At 35.7% G+C, this 27226-nt stretch overlaps 10 non-coding genes across 10 annotated transcripts; all 10 read left to right on the top strand.

Moving 5' to 3' along the window:
• Positions 1-1053: 1053 nt before the first annotated feature.
• On the top strand, positions 1054-1127 carry TRNAI-AAU (transfer RNA isoleucine (anticodon AAU)). Its single transcript has one exon. It is a non-coding gene; the product is annotated as a tRNA-Ile (tRNA).
• An 808-nt stretch (positions 1128-1935) lies between these two features.
• Positions 1936-2009, top strand: TRNAI-AAU (transfer RNA isoleucine (anticodon AAU)). Its single transcript has one exon. It is a non-coding gene; the product is annotated as a tRNA-Ile (tRNA).
• A 2574-nt stretch (positions 2010-4583) lies between these two features.
• On the top strand, positions 4584-4657 carry TRNAI-AAU (transfer RNA isoleucine (anticodon AAU)). The gene has a single exon. It is a non-coding gene; the product is annotated as a tRNA-Ile (tRNA).
• A 5223-nt stretch (positions 4658-9880) lies between these two features.
• Positions 9881-9954, top strand: TRNAI-AAU (transfer RNA isoleucine (anticodon AAU)). Its single transcript has one exon. It is a non-coding gene; the product is annotated as a tRNA-Ile (tRNA).
• A 5233-nt stretch (positions 9955-15187) lies between these two features.
• TRNAI-AAU (transfer RNA isoleucine (anticodon AAU)) lies at positions 15188-15261 on the top strand. The gene has a single exon. It is a non-coding gene; the product is annotated as a tRNA-Ile (tRNA).
• A 3451-nt stretch (positions 15262-18712) lies between these two features.
• On the top strand, positions 18713-18786 carry TRNAI-AAU (transfer RNA isoleucine (anticodon AAU)). Its single transcript has one exon. It is a non-coding gene; the product is annotated as a tRNA-Ile (tRNA).
• Positions 18787-19594: 808 nt separating this feature from the next.
• Positions 19595-19668, top strand: TRNAI-AAU (transfer RNA isoleucine (anticodon AAU)). Its single transcript has one exon. It is a non-coding gene; the product is annotated as a tRNA-Ile (tRNA).
• Positions 19669-21352: 1684 nt separating this feature from the next.
• On the top strand, positions 21353-21426 carry TRNAI-AAU (transfer RNA isoleucine (anticodon AAU)). Its single transcript has one exon. It is a non-coding gene; the product is annotated as a tRNA-Ile (tRNA).
• An 808-nt stretch (positions 21427-22234) lies between these two features.
• Positions 22235-22308, top strand: TRNAI-AAU (transfer RNA isoleucine (anticodon AAU)). The gene has a single exon. It is a non-coding gene; the product is annotated as a tRNA-Ile (tRNA).
• Positions 22309-24891: 2583 nt separating this feature from the next.
• Positions 24892-24965, top strand: TRNAI-AAU (transfer RNA isoleucine (anticodon AAU)). Its single transcript has one exon. It is a non-coding gene; the product is annotated as a tRNA-Ile (tRNA).
• The last annotated feature ends 2261 nt before the right edge of the window (positions 24966-27226 follow it).

Here is a 27226-nt window from a genome sequence, read left to right on the forward strand (position 1 = left end):
ATCAGATTACTGGATTCAAAGTCCAAAGTGCTCACCATTACACCATGGAACCCATTATTAGAGAGTCTTCCTCTACTCAATATTGCTGATCTTTGAAATACTGAATGTTCTCCTGTTTTAGGTACATTTGGCATTTTTGTGTTTGCTGATGCTTTTATGATTGGCCGGTTAGCTCAGTTGGTTAGAGTGTGGTGCAAATAACGCCAAGGTCATGGGTTCTATCCCCATACGGGCCATGTGCTTTTTCTTGTTGTCCTACAAGAAATGCCAAGAAGGGATTTTATCCAGCGGCAAAGTGCATGAAGTGTGGGACGAATACATTGGCTACAGTTAGCAGCCCTTGAAATTTGCTAGAGAACATCATAGACACATACAAAACAGAGAGTTTTTAAATCCATGTTAGGAATAACAAAAATGTCATCCTTTGGCTGTTGCAGCATTTCTCTATATGGCATACATAGAAATATTTTTCTCAAAATATAGCAATATGGCAAATCTAAGAAATGCAAAGGCAAATTAATCAATCAGGACATTTATTTGGTGATTGAATCTACTATGGGGGACTAAGTTTTAAGAAGAGAAGAAGATAAGACCTTTACTCTCATTAGTGCACACTGAAGAAGCAAATTCTAAAAACCAGAATATCTAAAAACCATAGCACAAGTGATGGATCACTGCATTCTTATTGCAACTTTTCCTATTTCCAAATGTTTGACAAACATCTCTCCAGTTGAAAACTGATTTGAAACAGTTTCAAAATTAGTTTGGAGTAAAGAAACCACTGAAGTTGATGGGATTTATACAAAGTTTAAATATAGATAAGCTATCCTAAAACTTTGAAAATTCAACTTTAAGGAAATTGAACAAAGTTAGGTCCCACCAAGATTAGAAATCAGATTACTGGATTCAAAGTCCAAACTGCTCACCATTACACCATGGAACCCATTATTAGAGAGTCTTCCTCTACTCAATATTGCTGATCTTTGAAATACTGAATGTTCTCCTGTTTTAGGTACATTTGGCATTTTTGTGTTTGCTGATGCTTTTATGTTTGGCCGGTTAGCTCAGTTGGTTAGAGAGTGGTGCTAATAACGCCAAGGTCATGGGTTCGATCCCCATATGGGCCATGTGCTTTTTCTTGTTGTCCTACAAGAAATGCCAAGAAGGGATTTTATCCAGCGGCAAAGTGCATGAAGTGTGGGATGAATACATTGGCTACAGTTAGCAGCCCTTGAAATTTGCTAGAGAACATCATAGACACATACAAAACAGAGAGTTTTTAAATCCATGTTAGGAATAACAAAAATGTCATCCTTTGGCTGTTGCAGCATTTCTCTATATGGCATACATAGAAATATTTTTCTCAAAATATAGCAATATGGCAAATCTAAGAAATGCAAAGGCAAATTAATCAATCAGGACATTTATTTGGTGATTGAATCTACTATGGGGGACTAAGTTTTAAGAAGAGAAGAAGATCAGACCTTTACTCTCATTAGTGCACACTGAAGAAGCAAATTCTAAAAACCAGAATATCTAAAAACCATAGCACAAATGATGGATCACTGCATTCTTATTGCAACTTTTCCTATTTCCAAATGTTTGACAAACATCTCTCCAGTTGAAAACTGATTTGAAACAGTTTCAAAATTAGTTTGGAGTAAAGAAACCACTGAAGTTGATGGGATTTATACAAAGTTTAAATATAGATAAGCTATCCTAAAATTCAACTTTAAGGAAATTGAACAAAGTTAGGTCCCACCAAGATTTGAAATCAGATTACTTGATTCAAAGTCCAAAGTGCTTACCATTACACCATGGAACCCATTATTAGAGAATCTTCCTCTACTCAATATTGCTGATCTTTGAAATACTGAATGTTCTCCTGTTTTAGGTACATTTGGCATTTTTGTGTTTGCTGATTCTTTTATGTTTGGCCGGTTAGCTCAGTTGGTTAGAGCGTGGTGCTAATAACGCCAAGGTCATGTGTTCGATCCCCATACCGGCCATGTGCTTTTTCTTGTTGTCCTACAAGAAATGCCAAGAAGGGATTTTATCCAGCGGCAAAGTGCATGAAGTCTGGGATGAATGCATTGGCTACAGTTAGCAGCCCTTGAAACTTGCTAGAGAACATCATAGACACATACAAAACAGAGAATTTTTAAATCCATGTTAGGAATAAACAAAAATGTCATCCTTTGGCTGATGCAGCATTTCTCTATATGGCATACATAGAAAACTTTTTCTCAAATATAGCAATATGGCAAATCTAAGAAATGTTAAGGCAAATTAATCAATCAGGACATTTATTTGGTGATTGAATCTACTATGGGGGCTAAGTTTTAAGAAGAGAAGAAGAACAGACCTTTACTCTCATTAGTGCACACTGAAGAAGCAAATTCTTAAAACCAGAATATCTTAAAACCATAGCACAAGTGATGGATCACTGCATTCTTATTGCAACTTTTCCTATTTCCAAATGTTTGACAAACATCTCTCCAGTTGAAAACTGATTTGAAACAGCTTCAAAATTAGTTTGGAGTAAAAAAACCACTGAAGATGATGGGATTTATACAAAGTTTAAATATAGATAAGCTATCCTAAAATTCAACTTTAAGGAAATTGAACAAAGTTAGGTCCCACCAAGATTTGAAATCAGATTACTGGATTCAAAGTCCAAAGTGCTCACCATTACACCATGGAACCCATTATTAGAGAGTCTTCCTCTACTCAATATTGCTGATCTTTGAAATACTGAATGTTCTCCTGTTTTAGGTACATTTGGCATTTTTGTGTTTGCTGATGCTTTTATGATTGGCCGGTTAGCTCAGTTGGTTAGAGTGTGGTGCAAATAACGCCAAGGTCATGGGTTCTATCCCCATACGGGCCATGTGCTTTTTCTTGTTGTCCTACAAGAAATGCCAAGAAGGGATTTTATCCAGCGGCAAAGTGCATGAAGTGTGGGACGAATACATTGGATACAGTTAGCAGCACTTGAAATTTGCTAGAGAACATCATAGACACATAGAAAACAGAGAGTTTTTAAATCCATGTTAGGAATAACAAAAATGTCATCCTTTGGCTGTTGCAGCATTTCTCTATATGGCATACATAGAAATATTTTTCTCAAAATATAGCAATATGGCAAATCTAAGAAATGCAAAGGCAAATTAATCAATCAGGACATTTATTTGGTGATTGAATCTACTATGGGGGACTAAGTTTTAAGAAGAGAAGAAGATAAGACCTTTACTCTCATTAGTGCACACTGAAGAAGCAAATTCTAAAAACCAGAATATCTAAAAACCATAGCACAAGTGATGGATCACTGCATTCTTATTGCAACTTTTCCTATTTCCAAATGTTTGACAAACATCTCTCCAGTTGAAAACTGATTTGAAACAGTTTCAAAATTAGTTTGGAGTAAAGAAACCACTGAAGTTGATGGGATTTATACAAAGTTTAAATATAGATAAGCTATCCTAAAACTTTGAAAATTCAACTTTAAGGAAATTGAACAAAGTTAGGTCCCACCAAGATTAGAAATCAGATTACTGGATTCAAAGTCCAAACTGCTCACCATTACACCATGGAACCCATTATTAGAGAGTCTTCCTCTACTCAATATTGCTGATCTTTGAAATACTGAATGTTCTCCTGTTTTAGGTACATTTGGCATTTTTGTGTTTGCTGATGCTTTTATGTTTGGCCGGTTAGCTCAGTTGGTTAGAGTGTGGTGCTAATAATGCCAAGGTCATGGGTTCAATACGGGCCATGTGCTTTTTCTTGTTGTCCTACAAGAAATGCCAAGAAGGGATTTTATCCAGCGGCAAAGTGCATGAAGTGTGGGATGAATGCATTGGCTACAGTTAGCAGCCCTTGAAACTTGCTAGAGAACATCATAGACACATACAAAACAGAGAATTTTTAAATCCATGTTAGGAATAAACAAAAATGTCATCCTTTGGCTGATGCAGCATTTCTCTATATGGCATACATAGAAAACTTTTTCTCAAATATAGCAATATGGCATATCTAAGAAATGCTAAGGCAAATTAATCAATCAGGACATTTATTTGGTGATTGAATCTACTATGGGGGACTAAGTTTTAAGAAGAGAAGAAGAACAGACCTTTACTCTCATTAGTGCACACTGAAGAAGCAAATTCTAAAAACCAGAATATCTAAAAACCATAGCACAAGTGATGGATCACTGCATTCTTATTGCAACTTTTCCTATTTCCAAATGTTTGACAAACATCTCTCCAGTTGAAAACTGATTTGAAACAGTTTCAAAATTAGTTTGGAGTAAATAAACCACTGAAGTTGATGGGATTTATACAAAGTTTAAATACAGATAAGCTATCCTAAAATTCAACTTTAAGGAAATTGAACAAAGTTAGGTCCCACCAAGATTTGAAATCAGATTACTTGATTCAAAGTCCAAAGTGCTTACCATTACACCATGGAACCCATTATTAGAGAATCTTCCTCTACTCAATATTGCTGATCTTTGAAATACTGAATGTTCTCCTGTTTTAGGTACATTTGGCATTTTTGTGTTTGCTGATTCTTTTATGTTTGGCCGGTTAGCTCAGTTGGTTAGAGCGTGGTGCTAATAACGCCAAGGTCATGTGTTCGATCCCCATACCGGCCATGTGCTTTTTCTTGTTGTCCTACAAGAAATGCCAAGAAGGGATTTTATCCAGCGGCAAAGTGCATGAAGTCTGGGATGAATGCATTGGCTACAGTTAGCAGCCCTTGAAACTTGCTAGAGAACATCATAGACACATACAAAACAGAGAATTTTTAAATCCATGTTAGGAATAAACAAAAATGTCATCCTTTGGCTGATGCAGCATTTCTCTATATGGCATACATAGAAAACTTTTTCTCAAATATAGCAATATGGCAAATCTAAGAAATGTTAAGGCAAATTAATCAATCAGGACATTTATTTGGTGATTGAATCTACTATGGGGGCTAAGTTTTAAGAAGAGAAGAAGAACAGACCTTTACTCTCATTAGTGCACACTGAAGAAGCAAATTCTTAAAACCAGAATATCTTAAAACCATAGCACAAGTGATGGATCACTGCATTCTTATTGCAACTTTTCCTATTTCCAAATGTTTGACAAACATCTCTCCAGTTGAAAACTGATTTGAAACAGCTTCAAAATTAGTTTGGAGTAAAAAAACCACTGAAGATGATGGGATTTATACAAAGTTTAAATATAGATAAGCTATCCTAAAATTCAACTTTAAGGAAATTGAACAAAGTTAGGTCCCACCAAGATTTGAAATCAGATTACTGGATTCAAAGTCCAAAGTGCTCACCATTACACCATGGAACCCATTATTAGAGAGTCTTCCTCTACTCAATATTGCTGATCTTTGAAATACTGAATGTTCTCCTGTTTTAGGTACATTTGGCATTTTTGTGTTTGCTGATGCTTTTATGATTGGCCGGTTAGCTCAGTTGGTTAGAGTGTGGTGCAAATAACGCCAAGGTCATGGGTTCTATCCCCATACGGGCCATGTGCTTTTTCTTGTTGTCCTACAAGAAATGCCAAGAAGGGATTTTATCCAGCGGCAAAGTGCATGAAGTGTGGGACGAATACATTGGCTACAGTTAGCAGCCCTTGAAATTTGCTAGAGAACATCATAGACACATACAAAACAGAGAGTTTTTAAATCCATGTTAGGAATAACAAAAATGTCATCCTTTGGCTGTTGCAGCATTTCTCTATATGGCATACATAGAAATATTTTTCTCAAAATATAGCAATATGGCAAATCTAAGAAATGCAAAGGCAAATTAATCAATCAGGACATTTATTTGGTGATTGAATCTACTATGGGGGACTAAGTTTTAAGAAGAGAAGAAGATAAGACCTTTACTCTCATTAGTGCACACTGAAGAAGCAAATTCTAAAAACCAGAATATCTAAAAACCATAGCACAAGTGATGGATCACTGCATTCTTATTGCAACTTTTCCTATTTCCAAATGTTTGACAAACATCTCTCCAGTTGAAAACTGATTTGAAACAGTTTCAAAATTAGTTTGGAGTAAAGAAACCACTGAAGTTGATGGGATTTATACAAAGTTTAAATATAGATAAGCTATCCTAAAACTTTGAAAATTCAACTTTAAGGAAATTGAACAAAGTTAGGTCCCACCAAGATTAGAAATCAGATTACTGGATTCAAAGTCCAAACTGCTCACCATTACACCATGGAACCCATTATTAGAGAGTCTTCCTCTACTCAATATTGCTGATCTTTGAAATACTGAATGTTCTCCTGTTTTAGGTACATTTGGCATTTTTGTGTTTGCTGATGCTTTTATGTTTGGCCGGTTAGCTCAGTTGGTTAGAGTGTGGTGCTAATAATGCCAAGGTCATGGGTTCAATACGGGCCATGTGCTTTTTCTTGTTGTCCTACAAGAAATGCCAAGAAGGGATTTTATCCAGCGGCAAAGTGCATGAAGTGTGGGATGAATGCATTGGCTACAGTTAGCAGCCCTTGAAACTTGCTAGAGAACATCATAGACACATACAAAACAGAGAATTTTTAAATCCATGTTAGGAATAAACAAAAATGTCATCCTTTGGCTGATGCAGCATTTCTCTATATGGCATACATAGAAAACTTTTTCTCAAATATAGCAATATGGCATATCTAAGAAATGCTAAGGCAAATTAATCAATCAGGACATTTATTTGGTGATTGAATCTACTATGGGGGACTAAGTTTTAAGAAGAGAAGAAGATCAGACCTTTACTCTCATTAGTGCACACTGAAGAAGCAAATTCTAAAAACCAGAATATCTAAAAACCATAGCACAAGTGATGGATCACTGCATTCTTATTGCAACTTTTCCTATTTCCAAATGTTTGACAAACATCTCTCCAGTTGAAAACTGATTTGAAACAGTTTCAAAATTAGTTTGGAGTAAATAAACCACTGAAGTTGATGGGATTTATACAAAGTTTAAATATAGATAAGCTATCCTAAAATTCAACTTTAAGGAAATTGAACAAAGTTAGGTCCCACCAAGATTTGAAATCAGATTACTTGATTCAAAGTCCAAAGTGCTTACCATTACACCATGGAACCCATTATTAGAGAATCTTCCTCTACTCAATATTGCTGATCTTTGAAATACTGAATGTTTTCCTGTTTTAGGTACATTTGGCATTTTTGTGTTTGCTGATGCTTTTATGATTGGCCGGTTAGCTCAGTTGGTTAGAGTGTGGTGCAAATAACGCCAAGGTCATGGGTTCTATCCCCATACGGGCCATGTGCTTTTTCTTGTTGTCCTACAAGAAATGCCAAGAAGGGATTTTATCCAGCGGCAAAGTGCATGAAGTGTGGGACGAATACATTGGCTACAGTTAGCAGCTCTTGAAATTTGCTAGAGAACATCATAGACACATACAAAACAGAGAGTTATTAAATCCATGTTAGGAATAACAAAAATGTCATCCTTTGGCTGTTGCAGCATTTCTCTGTATGGCATACATAGAAATATTTTTCTCAAAATATAGCAATATGGCAAATCTAAGAAATGCAAAGGCAAATTAATCAATCAGGACATTTATTTGGTGATTGAATCTACTATGGGGGACTAAGTTTTAAGAAGAGAAGAAGATCAGACCTTTACTCTCATTAGTGCACACTGAAGAAGCAAATTCTAAAAACCAGAATATCTAAAAACCATAGCACAAGTGATGGATCACTGCATTCTTATTGCAACTTTTCCTATTTCCAAATGTTTGACAAACATCTCTCCAGTTGAAAACTGATTTGAAACAGTTTCAAAATTAGTTTGGAGTAAAGAAACCACTGAAGTTGATGGGATTTATACAAAGTTTAAATATAGATAAGCTATCCTAAAACTTTGAAAATTCAACTTTAAGGAAATTGAACAAAGTTAGGTCCCACCAAGATTAGAAATCAGATTACTGGATTCAAAGTCCAAACTGCTCACCATTACACCATGGAACCCATTATTAGAGAGTCTTCCTCTACTCAATATTGCTGATCTTTGAAATACTGAATGTTCTCCTGTTTTAGATACATTTGGCATTTTTGTGTTTGCTGATGCTTTTATGTTTGGCCGGTTAGCTCAGTTGGTTAGAGTGTGGTGCTAATAATGCCAAGGTCATGGGTTCAATACGGGCCATGTGCTTTTTCTTGTTGTCCTACAAGAAATGCCAAGAAGGGATTTTATCCAGCGGCAAAGTGCATGAAGTGTGGGATGGATGCATTGGCTACAGTTAGCAGCCCTTGAAACTTGCTAGAGAACATCATAGACACATACAAAACAGAGAATTTTTAAATCCATGTTAGGAATAAACAAAAATGTCATCCTTTGGCTGATGCAGCATTTCTCTATATGGCATACATAGAAAACTTTTTCTCAAATATAGCAATATGGCAAATCTAAGAAATGCTAAGGCAAATTAATCAATCAGGACATTTATTTGGTGATTGAATCTACTATGGGGGACTAAGTTTTAAGAAGAGAAGAAGATCAGACCTTTACTCTCATTAGTGCACACTGAAGAAGCAAATTCTTAAAACCAGAATATCTAAAAACCATAGCACAAGTGATGGATCACTGCATTCTTATTGCAACTTTTCCTATTTCCAAATGTTTGACAAACATCTCTCCAGTTGAAAACTGATTTGAAACAGTTTCAAAATTAGTTTGGAGTAAATAAACCACTGAAGTTGATGGGATTTATACAAAGTTTAAATATAGATAAGCTATCCTAAAATTCAACTTTAAGGAAATTGAACAAAGTTAGGTCCCACCAAGATTTGAAATCAGATTACTTGATTCAAAGTCCAAAGTGCTTACCATTACACCATGGAACCCATTATTAGAGAATCTTCCTCTACTCAATATTGCTGATCTTTGAAATACTGAATGTTTTCCTGTTTTAGGTACATTTGGCATTTTTGTGTTTGCTGATGCTTTTATGTTTGGCCGGTTAGCTCAGTTGGTTAGAGCATAGTGCTAATATCGCCAAGGTCATGTGTTCGATCCCCATACTGGCCATGTGCTTTTTCTTGTTGTCCTACAAGAAATGCCAAGAAGGGATTTTATCCAGCAGCAAAGTGCATGAAGTGTGGGATGAATGCATTGGCTACAGTTAGCAGCCCTTGAAACTTGCTAGAGAACATCATAGACACATACAAAACAGAGAATTTTTAAATCCATGTTAGGAATAAACAAAAATGTCATCCTTTGGCTGATGCAGCATTTCTCTATATGGCATACATAGAAACCTTTTTCTCAAATATAGCAATATGGCAAATCTAAGAAATGCTAAGGCAAATTAATCAATCAGGACATTTATTTGGTGATTGAATCTACTATGGGGGACTAAGTTTTAAGAAGAGAAGAAGAACAGACCTTTACTCTCATTAGTGCACACTGAAGAAGAAAATTCTTAAAACCAGAATATCTTAAAACCATAGCACAAGTGATGGATCACTGCATTCTTATTGCAACTTTTCCTATTTTCAAATGTTTGACAAACATCTCTCCAGTTGAAAACTGATTTGAAACAGTTTCACAATTAGTTTGGAGTAAAGAAACCACTGAAGATGATGGGATTTATACAAAGTTTAAATATAGATAAGCTATCCTAAAATTCAACTTTAAGGAAATTGAACAAAGTTAGGTCCCACCAAGATTTGAAATCAGATTACTGGATTCAAAGTCCAAAGTGCTCACCATTACACCATGGAACCCATTATTAGAGAATCTTCCTCTACTCAATATTGCTGATCTTTGAAATACTGAATGTTCTCCTGTTTTAGGTACATTTGGCATTTTTGAGTTTGCTGGTGCTTTTATGTTTGGCCGGTTAGCTCAGTTGGTTAGAGCGTGGTGCTAATAACACCAAGGTCATGGGTTTGATCCCCATACGGGTCATGTGCTTTTTCTTGTTGTCCTACAAGAAATGCCAAGAAGGGATTTTATCCAGCGGCAACGTGCATGAAGTCTGGGATGAATGCATTGGCTACAGTTAGCAGCCCTTGAAACTTGCTAGAGAACATCATAGACACATACAAAACAGAGAATTTTTAAATCCATGTTAGGAATAAACAAAAATGTCATCCTTTGGCTGATGCAGCATTTCTCTATATGGCATACATAGAAAACTTTTTCTCAAATATAGCAATATGGCAAATCTAAGAAATGCTAAGGCAAATTAATCAATCAGGACATTTATTTGGTGATTGAATCTACTATGGGGGACTAAGTTTTAAGAAGAGAAGAAGAACAGACCTTTACTCTCATTAGTGCACACTGAAGAAGAAAATTCTTAAAACCAGAATATCTTAAAACCATAGCACAAGTGATGGATCACTGCATTCTTATTGCAACTTTTCCTATTTTCAAATGTTTGACAAACATCTCTCCAGTTGAAAACTGATTTGAAACAGTTTCAAAATTAGTTTGGAGTAAAGAAACCACTGAAGATGATGGGATTTATACAAAGTTTAAATATAGATAAGCTATCCTAAAACTATGAAAATTCAACTTTAAGGAAATTGAGCAAAGTTAGGTCCCACCAAGATTTGAAATCAGATTACTGGATTCAAAGTCCAAAGTGCTCACCATTACACCATGGAACCCATTATTAGAGAGTCTTCCTCTACTCAATATTGCTGATCTTTGAAATACTGAATGTTCTCCTGTTTTAGGTACATTTGGCATTTTTGTGTTTGCTGATGCTTTTATGATTGGCCGGTTAGCTCAGTTGGTTAGAGTGTGGTGCTAATAACGCCAAGGTCTTGGGTTCTATCCCCATACGGGCCTTGTGCTTTTTCTTGTTGTCCTACAAGAAATGCCAAGAAGGGATTTTATCCAGCGGCAAAGTGCATGAAGTGTGGGACGAATACATTGGCTACAGTTAGCAGCCCTTGAAATTTGCTAGAGAACATCATAGACACATACAAAACAGAGAGTTTTTAAATCCATGTTAGGAAAAAACAAAAATGTCATCCTTTGGCTGTTGAAGCATTTCTCTATATGGCATACATAGAAATATTTTTCTCAAAATATAGCAATATGGCAAATCTAAGAAATGCAAAGGCAAATTAATCAATCAGGACATTTATTTGGTGATTGAATCTACTATGGGGGACTAAGTTTTAAGAAGAGAAGAAGATCAGACCTTTACTCTCATTAGTGCACACTGAAGAAGCAAATTCTAAAAACCAGAATATCTAAAAACCATAGCACAAGTGATGGATCACTGCATTCTTATTGCAACTTTTCCTATTTCCAAATGTTTGACAAACATCTCTCCAGTTGAAAACTGATTTGAAACAGTTTCAAAATTAGTTTGGAGTAAAGAAACCACTGAAGTTGATGGGATTTATACAAAGTTTAAATATAGATAAGCTATCCTAAAACTTTGAAAATTCAACTTTAAGGAAATTGAACAAAGTTAGGTCCCACCAAGATTTGAAATCAGATTACTGGATTCAAAGACCAAAGTGCTCACCATTACACCATGGAACCCATTATTATAGAGGTCTTCCTCTACTCAATATTGCTGATCTTTGAAATACTGAATGTTTTCCTGTTTTAGGTACATTTGGCATTTTTGTGTTTGCTGATGCCTTTATGTTTGGCCGGTTAGCTCAGTTGGTTAGAGTGTGGTGCTAATAATGCCAAGGTCATGGGTTCAATACGGGCCATGTGCTTTTTCTTGTTGTCCTACAAGAAATGCCAAGAAGGGATTTTATCCAGCGGCAAAGTGCATGAAGTGTGGGATGAATGCATTGGCTACAGTTAGCAGCCCTTGAAACTTGCTAGAGAACATCATAGACACATACAAAACAGAGAATTTTTAAATCCATGTTAGGAATAAACAAAAATGTCATCCTTTGGCTGATGCAGCATTTCTCTATATGGCATACATAGAAAACTTTTTCTCAAATATAGCAATATGGCAAATCTAAGAAATGTTAAGGCAAATTAATCAATCAGGACATTTATTTGGTGATTGAATCTACTATGGGGGCTAAGTTTTAAGAAGAGAAGAAGAACAGACCTTTACTCTCATTAGTGCACACTGAAGAAGAAAATTCTTAAAACCAGAATATCTTAAAACCATAGCACAAGTGATGGATCACTGCATTCTTATTGCAACTTTTCCTATTTCCAAATGTTTGACAAACATCTCTCCAGTTGAAAACTGATTTGAAACAGCTTCAAAATTAGTTTGGAGTAAAAAAACCACTGAAGATGATGGGATTTATACAAAGTTTAAATATAGATAAGCTATCCTAAAATTCAACTTTAAGGAAATTGAACAAAGTTAGGTCCCACCAAGATTTGAAATCAGATTACTGGATTCAAAGTCCAAAGTGCTCACCATTACACCATGGAACCCATTATTAGAGAGCCTTCCTCTACTCAATATTGCTGATCTTTGAAATACTGAATGTTCTCCTGTTTTAGGTACATTTGGCATTTTTGTGTTTGCTGATGCTTTTATGATTGGCCGGTTAGCTCAGTTGGTTAGAGTGTGGTGCAAATAACGCCAAGGTCATGGGTTCTATCTCCATACGGGCCATGTGCTTTTTCTTGTTGTCCTACAAGAAATGCCAAGAAGGGATTTTATCCAGCGGCAAAGTGCATGAAGTGTGGGATGAATGCATTGGCTACAGTTAGCAGCCCTTGAAACTTGCTAGAGAACATCATAGACACATACAAAACAGAGAATTTTTAAATCCATGTTAGGAATAAACAAAAATGTCATCCTTTGGCTGATGCAGCATTTCTCTATATGGCATACATAGAAAACTTTTTCTCAAATATAGCAATATGGCAAATCTAAGAAATGTTAAGGCAAATTAATCAATCAGGACATTTATTTGGTGATTGAATCTACTATGGGGGCTAAGTTTTAAGAAGAGAAGAAGAACAGACCTTTACTCTCATTAGTGCACACTGAAGAAGAAAATTCTTAAAACCAGAATATCTTAAAACCATAGCACAAGTGATGGATCACTGCATTCTTATTGCAACTTTTCCTATTTCCAAATGTTTGACAAACATCTCTCCAGTTGAAAACTGATTTGAAACAGCTTCAAAATTAGTTTGGAGTAAAAAAACCACTGAAGATGATGGGATTTATACAAAGTTTAAATATAGATAAGCTATCCTAAAATTCAACTTTAAGGAAATTGAACAAAGTTAGGTCCCACCAAGATTTGAAATCAGATTACTGGATTCAAAGTCCAAAGTGCTCACCATTACACCATGGAACCCATTATTAGAGAGCCTTCCTCTACTCAATATTGCTGATCTTTGAAATACTGAATGTTCTCCTGTTTTAGGTACATTTGGCATTTTTGTGTTTGCTGATGCTTTTATGATTGGCCGGTTAGCTCAGTTGGTTAGAGTGTGGTGCAAATAACGCCAAGGTCATGGGTTCTATCTCCATACGGGCCATGTGCTTTTTCTTGTTGTCCTACAAGAAATGCCAAGAAGGGATTTTATCCAGCGGCAAAGTGCATGAAGTGTGGGACGAATACATTGGCTACAGTTAGCAGCCCTTGAAATTTGCTAGAGAACATCATAGACACATACAAAACAGAGAGTTTTTAAATCCATGTTAGGAATAACAAAAATGTCATCCTTTGGCTGTTGCAGCATTTCTCTATATGGCATACATAGAAATATTTTTCTCAAAATATAGCAATATGGCAAATCTAAGAAATGCAAAGGCAAATTAATCAATCAGGACATTTATTTGGTGATTGAATCTACTATGGGGGACTAAGTTTTAAGAAGAGAAGAAGATCAGACCTTTACTCTCATTAGTGCACACTGAAGAAGCAAATTCTAAAAACCAGAATATGTAAAAACCATAGCACAAGTGATGGATCACTGCATTCTTATTGCAACTTTTCCTATTTCCAAATGTTTGACAAACATCTCTCCAGTTGAAAACTGATTTGAAACAGTTTCAAAATTAGTTTGGAGTAAAGAAACCACTGAAGTTGATGGGATTTATACAAAGTTTAAATATAGATAAGCTATCCTAAAACTTTGAAAATTCAACTTTAAGGAAATTGAACAAAGTTAGGTCCCACCAAGATTAGAAATCAGATTACTGAATTCAAAGTCCAAACTGCTCACCATTACACCATGGAACCCATTATTGGAGAGTCTTCCTCTACTCAATATTGCTGATCTTTGAAATACTGAATGTTCTCCTGTTTTAGGTACATTTGGCATTTTTGTGTTTGCTGATGCTTTTATGTTTGGCCGGTTAGCTCAGTTGGTTAGAGTGTGATGCAAATAATGCCAAGGTCATGGGTTCAATACGGGCCATGTGCTTTTTCTTGTTGTCCTACAAGAAATGCCAAGAAGGGATTTTATCCAGCGGCAAAGTGCATGAAGTGTGGGATGAATGCATTGGCTACAGTTAGCAGCCCTTGAAACTTGCTAGAGAACATCATAGACACATACAAAACAGAGAATTTTTAAATCCATGTTAGGAATAAACAAAAATGTCATCCTTTGGCTGATGCAGCATTTCTCTATATGGCATACATAGAAAACTTTTTCTCAAATATAGCAATATGGCAAATCTAAGAAATGCTAAGGCAAATTAATCAATCAGGACATTTATTTGGTGATTGAATCTACTATGGGGGACTAAGTTTTAAGAAGAGAAGAAGATCAGACCTTTACTCTCATTAGTGCACACTGAAGAAGCAAATTCTAAAAACCAGAATATCTAAAAACCATAGCACAAGTGATGGATCACTGCATTCTTATTGCAACTTTTCCTATTTCCAAATGTTTGACAAACATCTCTCCAGTTGAAAACTGATTTGAAACAGCTTCAAAATTAGTTTGGAGTAAAAAAACCACTGAAGATGATGGGATTTATACAAAGTTTAAATATAGATAAGCTATCCTAAAATTCAACTTTAAGGAAATTGAACAAAGTTAGGTCCCACCAAGATTTGAAATCAGATTACTGGATTCAAAGTCCAAAGTGCTCACCATTACACCATGGAACCCATTATTAGAGAGTCTTCCTCTACTCAATATTGCTGATCTTTGAAATACTGAATGTTCTCCTGTTTTAGGTACATTTGGCATTTTTGTGTTTGCTGATGTGTTTATGTTTGGCCGGTTAGCTCAGTTGGTTAGAGCGTGGTGCTAATAACGCCAAGGTCATGTGTTCGATCCCCATATGGGCCATGTGCTTTTTCTTGTTGTCCTACAAGAAATGCCAAGAAGGGATATTATCCAGCGGCAAAGTGCATGAAGTGTGGGATGAATGCATTGGCTACAGTTAGCAGCCCTTGAAACTTGCTAGAGAACATCATAGACACATACAAAACAGAGAATTTTTAAATCCATGTTAGGAATAAACAAAAATGTCATCCTTTGGCTGATGCAGCATTTCTCTATATGGAAAACTTTTTCTCAAATATAGCAATATGGCAAATCTAAGAAATGCTAAGGCAAATTAATCAATCATGACATTTATTTGGTGATTGAATCTACTATGGGGGACTAAGTTTTAAGAAGAGAAGAAGAACAGACCTTTACTCTCATTAGTGCACACTGAAGAAGAAAATTCTTAAAACCAGAATATCTTAAAACCATAGCACAAGTGATGGATCACTGCATTCTTATTGCAACTTTTCCTATTTCCAAATGTTTGACAAACATCTCTCCAGTTGAAAACTGATTTGAAACAGTTTCAAAATTAGTTTGGAGTAAAGAAACCACTGAAGTTGATGGGATTTATACAAAGTTTAAATATAGATAAGCTATCCTAAAACTTTGAAAATTCAACTTTAAGGAAATTGAACAAAGTTAGGTCCCACCAAGATTTGAAATCAGATTACTGGATTCAAAGACCAAAGTGCTCACCATTACACCATGGAACCCATTATTATAGAGGTCTTCCTCTACTCAATATTGCTGATCTTTGAAATACTGAATGTTCTCCTGTTTTTGTTACATTTGGCATTTTTGAGTTTGCTGATGCCTTTATGTTTGGCCGGTTAGCTCAGTTGGTTAGAGTGTGGTGCTAATAATGCCAAGGTCATGGGTTCAATACGGGCCATGTGCTTTTTCTTGTTGTCCTACAAGAAATGCCAAGAAGGGATTTTATCCAGCGGCAAAGTGCATGAAGTGTGGGATGAATGCATTGGCTACAGTTAGCAGCCCTTGAAACTTGCTAGAGAACATCATAGACACATACAAAACAGAGAATTTTTAAATCCATGTTAGGAATAAACAAAAATGTCATCCTTTGGCTGATGCAGCATTTCTCTATATGGCATACATAGAAAACTTTTTCTCAAATATAGCAATATGGCAAATCTAAGAAATGTTAAGGCAAATTAATCAATCAGGACATTTATTTGGTGATTGAATCTACTATGGGGGCTAAGTTTTAAGAAGAGAAGAAGAACAGACCTTTACTCTCATTAGTGCACACTGAAGAAGAAAATTCTTAAAACCAGAATATCTTAAAACCATAGCACAAGTGATGGATCACTGCATTCTTATTGCAACTTTTCCTATTTCCAAATGTTTGACAAACATCTCTCCAGTTGAAAACTGATTTGAAACAGCTTCAAAATTAGTTTGGAGTAAAAAAACCACTGAAGATGATGGGATTTATACAAAGTTTAAATATAGATAAGCTATCCTAAAATTCAACTTTAAGGAAATTGAACAAAGTTAGGTCCCACCAAGATTTGAAATCAGATTACTGGATTCAAAGTCCAAAGTGCTCACCATTACACCATGGAACCCATTATTAGAGAGCCTTCCTCTACTCAATATTGCTGATCTTTGAAATACTGAATGTTCTCCTGTTTTAGGTACATTTGGCATTTTTGTGTTTGCTGATGCTTTTATGATTGGCCGGTTAGCTCAGTTGGTTAGAGTGTGGTGCAAATAACGCCAAGGTCATGGGTTCTATCTCCATACGGGCCATGTGCTTTTTCTTGTTGTCCTACAAGAAATGCCAAGAAGGGATTTTATCCAGCGGCAAAGTGCATGAAGTGTGGGACGAATACATTGGCTACAGTTAGCAGCCCTTGAAATTTGCTAGAGAACATCATAAACACATACAAAACAGAGAGTTTTTAAATCCATGTTAGGAATAACAAAAATGTCATCCTTTGGCTGTTGCAGCATTTCTCTATATGGCATACATAGAAATATTTTTCTCAAAATATAGCAATATGGCAAATCTAAGAAATGCAAAGGCAAATTAATCAATCAGGACATTTATTTGGTGATTGAATCTACTATGGGGGACTAAGTTTTAAGAAGAGAAGAAGATCAGACCTTTACTCTCATTAGTGCACACTGAAGAAGCAAATTCTAAAAACCAGAATATGTAAAAACCATAGCACAAGTGATGGATCACTGCATTCTTATTGCAACTTTTCCTATTTCCAAATGTTTGACAAACATCTCTCCAGTTGAAAACTGATTTGAAACAGTTTCAAAATTAGTTTGGAGTAAAGAAACCACTGAAGTTGATGGGATTTATACAAAGTTTAAATATAGATAAGCTATCCTAAAACTTTGAAAATTCAACTTTAAGGAAATTGAACAAAGTTAGGTCCCACCAAGATTAGAAATCAGATTACTGAATTCAAAGTCCAAACTGCTCACCATTACACCATGGAACCCATTATTAGAGAGTCTTCCTCTACTCAATATTGCTGATCTTTGAAATACTGAATGTTCTCCTGTTTTAGGTACATTTGGCATTTTTGTGTTTGCTGATGCTTTTATGTTTGGCCGGTTAGCTCAGTTGGTTAGAGTGTGGTGCTAATAATGCCAAGGTCATGGGTTCAATACGGGCCATGTGCTTTTTCTTGTTGTCCTACAAGAAATGCCAAGAAGGGATTTTATCCAGCGGCAAAGTGCATGAAGTGTGGGATGAATGCATTGGCTACAGTTAGCAGCCCTTGAAAGTTGCTAGAGAACATCATAGACACATACAAAACAGAGAATTTTTAAATCCATGTTAGGAATAAACAAAAATGTCATCCTTTGGCTGATGCAGCATTTCTCTATATGGCATACATAGAAAACTTTTTCTCAAATATAGCAATATGGCAAATCTAAGAAATGCTAAGGCAAATTAATCAATCAGGACATTTATTTGGTGATTGAATCTACTATGGGGGACTAAGTTTTAAGAAGAGAAGAAGAACAGACCTTTACTCTCATTAGTGCACACTGAAGAAGAAAATTCTTAAAACCAGAATATCTTAAAACCATAGCACAAGTGATGGATCACTGCATTCTTATTGCAACTTTTCCTATTTTCAAATGTTTGACAAACATCTCTCCAGTTGAAAACTGATTTGAAACAGTTTCAAAATTAGTTTGGAGTAAAGAAACCCCTGAAGATGATGGGATTTATACAAAGTTTAAATATAGATAAGCTATCCTAAAATTCAACTTTAAGGAAATTGAACAAAGATAGGTCCCACCAAGATTTGAAATCAGATTACTGGATTCAAAGTCCAAAGTGCTCACCATTACACCATGGAACCATTTATTAGAGAGTCTTCCTCTACTCAATATTGCTGATCTTTGAAATACTGAATGTTCTCCTGTTTTAGGAACATTTGGCATTTTTGAGTTTGCTGGTGCTTTTATGTTTGGCCGGTTAGCTCAGTTGGTTAGAGCGTGGTGCTAATAACACCAGGGTCATGGGTTCAATCCCCATACGGGCCATGTGCTTTTTCTTGTTGTCCTACAAGAAATGCCAAGAAGGGATTTTATCCAGCGGCAAAGTGCATGAAGTGTGGGATGAATGCATTGGCTACAGTTAGCAGCCCTTGAAACTTGCTAGAGAACATCATAGACACATACAAAACAGAGAATTTTTAAATCCATGTTAGGAATAAACAAAAATGTCATCCTTTGGCTGATGCAGCATTTCTCTATATGGCATACATAGAAAACTTTTTCTCAAATATAGCAATATGGCAAATCTAAGAAATGCTAAGGCAAATTAATCAATCAGGACATTTATTTGGTGATTGAATCTACTATGGGGGACAAAGTTTTAAGAAGAGAAGAAGATCAGACCTTTACTCTCATTAGTGCACACTGAAGAAGCAAATTCTAAAAACCAGAATATCTAAAAACCATAGCACAAGTGATGGATCACTGCATTCTTATTGCAACTTTTCCTATTTCCAAATGTTTGACAAACATCTCTCCAGTTGAAAACTGATTTGAAACAGCTTCAAAATTAGTTTGGAGTAAAAAAACCACTGAAGATGATGGGATTTATACAAAGTTTAAATATAGATAAGCTATCCTAAAATTCAACTTTAAGGAAATTGAACAAAGTTAGGTCCCACCAAGATTTGAAATCAGATTACTGGATTCAAAGTCCAAAGTGCTCACCATTACACCATGGAACCCATTATTAGAGAGTCTTCCTCTACTCAATATTGCTGATCTTTGAAATACTGAATATTCTCCTGTTTTAGGTACATTTGGCATTTTTGTGTTTGCTGATGTGTTTATGTTTGGCCGGTTAGCTCAGTTGGTTAGAGCGTGGTGCTAATAACGCCAAGGTCATGTGTTCGATCCCCATATGGGCCATGTGCTTTTTCTTGTTGTCCTACAAGAAATGCCAAGAAGGGATATTATCCAGCGGCAAAGTGCATGAAGTGTGGGATGAATGCATTGGCTACAGTTAGCAGCCCTTGAAACTTGCTAGAGAACATCATAGACACATACAAAACAGAGAATTTTTAAATCCATGTTAGGAATAAACAAAAATGTCATCCTTTGGCTGATGCAGCATTTCTCTATATGGAAAACTTTTTCTCAAATATAGCAATATGGCAAATCTAAGAAATGCTAAGGCAAATTAATCAATCATGACATTTATTTGGTGATTGAATCTACTATGGGGGACTAAGTTTTAAGAAGAGAAGAAGAACAGACCTTTACTCTCATTAGTGCACACTGAAGAAGAAAATTCTTAAAACCAGAATATCTTAAAACCATAGCACAAGTGATGGATCACTGCATTCTTATTGCAACTTTTCCTATTTTCAAATGTTTGACAAACATCTCTCCAGTTGAAAACTGATTTGAAACAGTTTCAAAATTAGTTTGGAGTAAAGAAACCACTGAAGATGATGGGATTTATACAAAGTTTAAATATAGATAAGCTATCCTAAAACTATGAAAATTCAACTTTAAGGAAATTGAGCAAAGTTAGGTCCCACCAAGATTTGAAATCAGATTACTGGATTCAAAGTCCAAAGTGCTCACCATTACACCATGGAACCCATTATTAGAGAGTCTTCCTCTACTCAATATTGCTGATCTTTGAAATACTGAATGTTCTCCTGTTTTAGGTACATTTGGCATTTTTGTGTTAGCTGATGCTTTTATGTTTGGCCGGTTAGCTCAGTTGGTTAGAGTGTGGTGCTAATAATGCCAAGGTCATGGGTTCAATACGGGCCATGTGCTTTTTCTTGTTGTCCTACAAGAAATGCCAAGAAGGGATTTTATCCAGCGGCAAAGTGCATGAAGTGTGGGATGAATGCATTGGCTACAGTTAGCAGCCCTTGAAAGTTGCTAGAGAACATCATAGACACATACAAAACAGAGAATTTTTAAATCCATGTTAGGAATAAACAAAAATGTCATCCTTTGGCTGATGCAGCATTTCTCTATATGGCATACATAGAAAACTTTTTCTCAAATATAGCAATATGGCAAATCTAAGAAATGCTAAGGCAAATTAATCAATCAGGACATTTATTTGGTGATTGAATCTACTATGGGGGACTAAGTTTTAAGAAGAGAAGAAGAACAGACCTTTACTCTCATTAGTGCACACTGAAGAAGAAAATTCTTAAAACCAGAATATCTTAAAACCATAGCACAAGTGATGGATCACTGCATTCTTATTGCAACTTTTCCTATTTTCAAATGTTTGACAAACATCTCTCCAGTTGAAAACTGATTTGAAACAGTTTCAAAATTAGTTTGGAGTAAAGAAACCCCTGAAGATGATGGGATTTATACAAAGTTTAAATATAGATAAGCTATCCTAAAATTCAACTTTAAGGAAATTGAACAAAGATAGGTCCCACCAAGATTTGAAATCAGATTACTGGATTCAAAGTCCAAAGTGCTCACCATTACACCATGGAACCATTTATTAGAGAGTCTTCCTCTACTCAATATTGCTGATCTTTGAAATACTGAATGTTCTCCTGTTTTAGGAACATTTGGCATTTTTGAGTTTGCTGGTGCTTTTATGTTTGGCCGGTTAGCTCAGTTGGTTAGAGCGTGGTGCTAATAACACCAGGGTCATGGGTTCAATCCCCATACGGGCCATGTGCTTTTTCTTGTTGTCCTACAAGAAATGCCAAGAAGGGATTTTATCCAGCGGCAAAGTGCATGAAGTGTGGGATGAATGCATTGGCTACAGTTAGCAGCCCTTGAAACTTGCTAGAGAACATCATAGACACATACAAAACAGAGAATTTTTAAATCCATGTTAGGAATAAACAAAAATGTCATCCTTTGGCTGATGCAGCATTTCTCTATATGGCATACATAGAAAACTTTTTCTCAAATATAGCAATATGGCAAATCTAAGAAATGCTAAGGCAAATTAATCAATCAGGACATTTATTTGGTGATTGAATCTACTATGGGGGACAAAGTTTTAAGAAGAGAAGAAGATCAGACCTTTACTCTCATTAGTGCACACTGAAGAAGCAAATTCTAAAAACCAGAATATCTAAAAACCATAGCACAAGTGATGGATCACTGCATTCTTATTGCAACTTTTCCTATTTCCAAATGTTTGACAAACATCTCTCCAGTTGAAAACTGATTTGAAACAGCTTCAAAATTAGTTTGGAGTAAAAAAACCACTGAAGATGATGGGATTTATACAAAGTTTAAATATAGATAAGCTATCCTAAAATTCAACTTTAAGGAAATTGAACAAAGTTAGGTCCCACCAAGATTTGAAATCAGATTACTGGATTCAAAGTCCAAAGTGCTCACCATTACACCATGGAACCCATTATTAGAGAGTCTTCCTCTACTCAATATTGCTGATCTTTGAAATACTGAATGTTCTCCTGTTTTAGGTACATTTGGCATTTTTGTGTTTGCTGATGTGTTTATGTTTGGCCGGTTAGCTCAGTTGGTTAGAGCGTGGTGCTAATAACGCCAAGGTCATGTGTTCGATCCCCATATGGGCCATGTGCTTTTTCTTGTTGTCCTACAAGAAATGCCAAGAAGGGATATTATCCAGCGGCAAAGTGCATGAAGTGTGGGATGAATGCATTGGCTACAGTTAGCAGCCCTTGAAACTTGCTAGAGAACATCATAGACACATACAAAACAGAGAATTTTTAAATCCATGTTAGGAATAAACAAAAATGTCATCCTTTGGCTGATGCAGCATTTCTCTATATGGAAAACTTTTTCTCAAATATAGCAATATGGCAAATCTAAGAAATGCTAAGGCAAATTAATCAATCATGACATTTATTTGGTGATTGAATCTACTATGGGGGACTAAGTTTTAAGAAGAGAAGAAGAACAGACCTTTACTCTCATTAGTGCACACTGAAGAAGAAAATTCTTAAAACCAGAATATCTTAAAACCATAGCACAAGTGATGGATCACTGCATTCTTATTGCAACTTTTCCTATTTTCAAATGTTTGACAAACATCTCTCCAGTTGAAAACTGATTTGAAACAGTTTCAAAATTAGTTTGGAGTAAAGAAACCACTGAAGATGATGGGATTTATACAAAGTTTAAATATAGATAAGCTATCCTAAAACTATGAAAATTCAACTTTAAGGAAATTGAGCAAAGTTAGGTCCCACCAAGATTTGAAATCAGATTACTGGATTCAAAGTCCAAAGTGCTCACCATTACACCATGGAACCCATTATTAGAGAGTCTTCCTCTACTCAATATTGCTGATCTTTGAAATACTGAATGTTCTCCTGTTTTAGGTACATTTGGCATTTTTGTGTTTGCTGATGCTTTTATGATTGGCCGGTTAGCTCAGTTGGTTAGAGTGTGGTGCTAATAACGCCAAGGTCTTGGGTTCTATCCCTATACGGGCCATGTGCTTTTTCTTGTTGTCCTACAAGAAATGCCAAGAAGGGATTTTATCCAGCGGCAAAGTGCATGAAGTGTGGGACGAATACATTGGCTACAGTTAGCAGCCCTTGAAATTTGCTAGAGAACATCATAGACACATACAAAACAGAGAGTTTTTAAATCCATGTTAGGAATAAACAAAAATGTCATCCTTTGGCTGTTGAAGCATTTCTCTATATGGCATACATAGAAATATTTTTCTCAAAATATAGCAATATGGCAAATCTAAGAAATGCAAAGGCAAATTAATCAATCAGGACATTTATTTGGTGATTGAATCTACTATGGGGGACTAAGTTTTAAGAAGAGAAGAAGATCAGACCTTTACTCTCATTAGTGCACACTGAAGAAGCAAATTCTAAAAACCAGAATATCTAAAAACCATAGCACAAGTGATGGATCACTGCATTCTTATTGCAACTTTTCCTATTTCCAAATGTTTGACAAACATCTCTCCAGTTGAAAACTAATTTGAAACAGTTTCAAAATTAGTTTGGAGTAAAGAAACCACTGAAGTTGATGGGATTTATACAAAGTTTAAATATAGATAAGCTATCCTAAAACTTTGAAAATTCAACTTTAAGGAAATTGAACAAAGTTAGGTCCCACCAAGATTTGAAATCAGATTACTGGATTTAAAGACCAAAGTGCTCACCATTACACCATGGAACCCATTATTATAGAGGTCTTCCTCTACTCAATATTGCTGATCTTTGAAATACTGAATGTTCTCCTGTTTTTGTTACATTTGGCATTTTTGAGTTTGCTGATGCTTTTATGTTTGGCCGGTTAGCTCAGTTGGTTAGAGTGTGGTGCTAATAACGCCAAGGTCTTGGGTTCTATCCCCATACGGGCCATGTGCTTTTTCTTGTTGTCCTACAAGAAATGCCAAGAAGGGATTTTATCCAGCGGCAAAGTGCATGAAGTGTGGGATGAATGCATTGGCTACAGTTAGCAGCCCTTGAAACTTGCTAGAGAACATCATAGACACATACAAAACAGAGAATTTTTAAATCCATGTTAGGAATAAACAAAAATTTCATCCTTTGGCTGATGCAGCATTTCTCTATATGGCATACATAGAAAACTTTTTCTCAAATATAGCAATATGGCAAATCTAAGAAATGCTAAGGCAAATTAATCAATCAGGACATTTATTTGGTGATTGAATCTACTATGGGGGACTAAGTTTTAAGAAGAGAAGAAGAACAGACCTTTACTCTCATTAGTGCACACTGAAGAAGAAAATTCTTAAAACCAGAATATCTTAAAACCATAGCACAAGTGATGGATCACTGCATTCTTTTTGCAACTTTTCCTATTTTCAAATGTTTGACAAACATCTCTCCAGTTGAAAACTGATTTGAAACAGTTTCAAAATTAGTTTGGAGTAAAGAAACCACTGAAGATGATGGGATTTATACAAAGTTTAAATATAGATAAGCTATCCTAAAATTCAACTTTAAGGAAATTGAACAAAGATAGGTCCCACCAAGATTTGAAATCAGATTACTGGATTCAAAGTCCAAAGTGCTCACCATTACACCATGGAACCCATTATTAGAGAGTCTTCCTCTACTCAATATTGCTGATCTTTGAAATACTGAATGTTCTCCTGTTTTAGGAACATTTGGCATTTTTGAGTTTGCTGGTGCTTTTTTGTTTGGCCGGTTAGCTCAGTTGGTTAGAGCGTGGTGCTAATAACACCAAGGTCATGGGTTCAATCCCCATACGGGCCATGTGCTTATTCTTGTTGTCCTACAAGAAATGCCAAGAAGGGATTTTATCCAGCGGCAAAGTGCATGAAGTGTGGGATGAATGCATTGGCTACAGTTAGCAGCCCTTGAAACTTGCTAGAGAACATCATAGACACATACAAAACAGAGAATTTTTAAATCCATGTTAGGAATAAACAAAAATGTCATCCTTTGGCTGAGCAGCATTTCTCTATATGGCATACATAGAAAACTTTTTCTCAAATATAGCAATATGGCAAATCTAAGAAATGCTAAGGCAAATTAATCAATCAGGACATTTATTTGGTGATTGAATCTACTATGGGGGACTAAGTTTTAAGAAGAGAAGAAGATCAGACCTTTACTCTCATTAGTGCACACTGAAGAAGCAAATTCTAAAAACCAGAATATCTAAAAACCATAGCACAAGTGATGGATCACTGCATTCTTATTGCAACTTTTCCTATTTCCAAATGTTTGACAAACATCTCTCCAGTTGAAAACTGATTTGAAACAGCTTCAAAATTAGTTTGGAGTAAAAAAACCACTGAAGATGATGGGATTTATACAAAGTTTAAATATAGATAAGCTATCCTAAAATTCAACTTTAAGGAAATTGAACAAAGTTAGGTCCCACCAAGATTTGAAATCAGATTACTGGATTCAAAGTCCAAAGTGCTCACCATTACACCATGGAACCCATTATTAGAGAGTCTTCCTCTACTCAATATTGCTGATCTTTGAAATACTGAATGTTCTCCTGTTTTAGGTACATTTGGCATTTTTGTGTTTGCTGATGTGTTTATGTTTGGCCGGTTAGCTCAGTTGGTTAGAGCGTGGTGCTAATAATGCCAAGGTCATGTGTTCGATCCCCATATGGGCCATGTGCTTTTTCTTGTTGTCCTACAAGAAATGCCAAGAAGGGATATTATCCAGCGGCAAAGTGCATGAAGTGTGGGATGAATGCATTGGCTACAGTTAGCAGCCCTTGAAACTTGCTAGAGAACATCATAGACACATATAAAACAGAGAATTTTTAAATCCATGTTAGGAATAAACAAAAATGTCATCCTTTGGCTGATGCAGCATTTCTCTATATGGCATACATAGAAAACTTTTTCTCAAATATAGCAATATGGCAAATCTAAGAAATGCTAAGGCAAATTAATCAATCAGGACATTTATTTGGTGATTGAATCTACTATGGGGGACTAAGTTTTAAGAAGAGAAGAAGAACAGACCTTTACTCTCATTAGTGCACACTGAAGAAGAAAATTCTTAAAACCAGAATATCTTAAAACCATAGCACAAGTGATGGATCACTGCATTCTTATTGCAACTTTTCCTATTTTCAAATGTTTGACAAACATCTCTCCAGTTGAAAACTGATTTGAAACAGTTTCAAAATTAGTTTGGAGTAAAGAAACCACTGAAGATGATGGGATTTATACAAAGTTTAAATATAGATAAGCTATCCTAAAACTATGAAAATTCAACTTTAAGGAAATTGAGCAAAGTTAGGTCCCACCAAGATTTGAAATCAGATTACTGGATTCAAAGTCCAAAGTGCTCACCATTACACCATGGAACCCATTATTAGAGAGTCTTCCTCTACTCAATATTGCTGATCTTTGAAATACTGAATGTTCTCCTGTTTTAGGTACATTTGGCATTTTTGTGTTTGCTGATGCTTTTATGATTGGCCGGTTAGCTCAGTTGGTTAGAGTGTGGTGCTAATAACGCCAAGGTCTTGGGTTCTATCCCTATACAGGCCATGTGCTTTTTCTTGTTGTCCTACAAGAAATGCCAAGAAGGGATTTTATCCAGCGGCAAAGTGCATGAAGTGTGGGACGAATACATTGGCTACAGTTAGCAGCCCTTGAAATTTGCTAGAGAACATCATAGACACATACAAAACAGAGAGTTTTTAAATCCATGTTAGGAATAAACAAAAATGTCATCCTTTGGCTGTTGAAGCATTTCTCTATATGGCATACATAGAAATATTTTTCTCAAAATATAGCAATATGGCAAATCTAAGAAATGCAAAGGCAAATTAATCAATCAGGACATTTATTTGGTGATTGAATCTACTATGGGGGACTAAGTTTTAAGAAGAGAAGAAGATCAGACCTTTACTCTCATTAGTGCACACTGAAGAAGCAAATTCTAAAAACCAGAATATCTAAAAACCATAGCACAAGTGATGGATCACTGCATTCTTATTGCAACTTTTCCTATTTCCAAATGTTTGACAAACATCT

The sequence above is a fragment of the Taudactylus pleione genome, unplaced genomic scaffold (genome assembly GCF_031769625.1).
Source record: "Taudactylus pleione unplaced genomic scaffold, aTauple2 ptg000085l, whole genome shotgun sequence".
In the NCBI taxonomy this organism is placed as follows: Eukaryota; Metazoa; Chordata; class Amphibia; order Anura; family Myobatrachidae; genus Taudactylus; species Taudactylus pleione.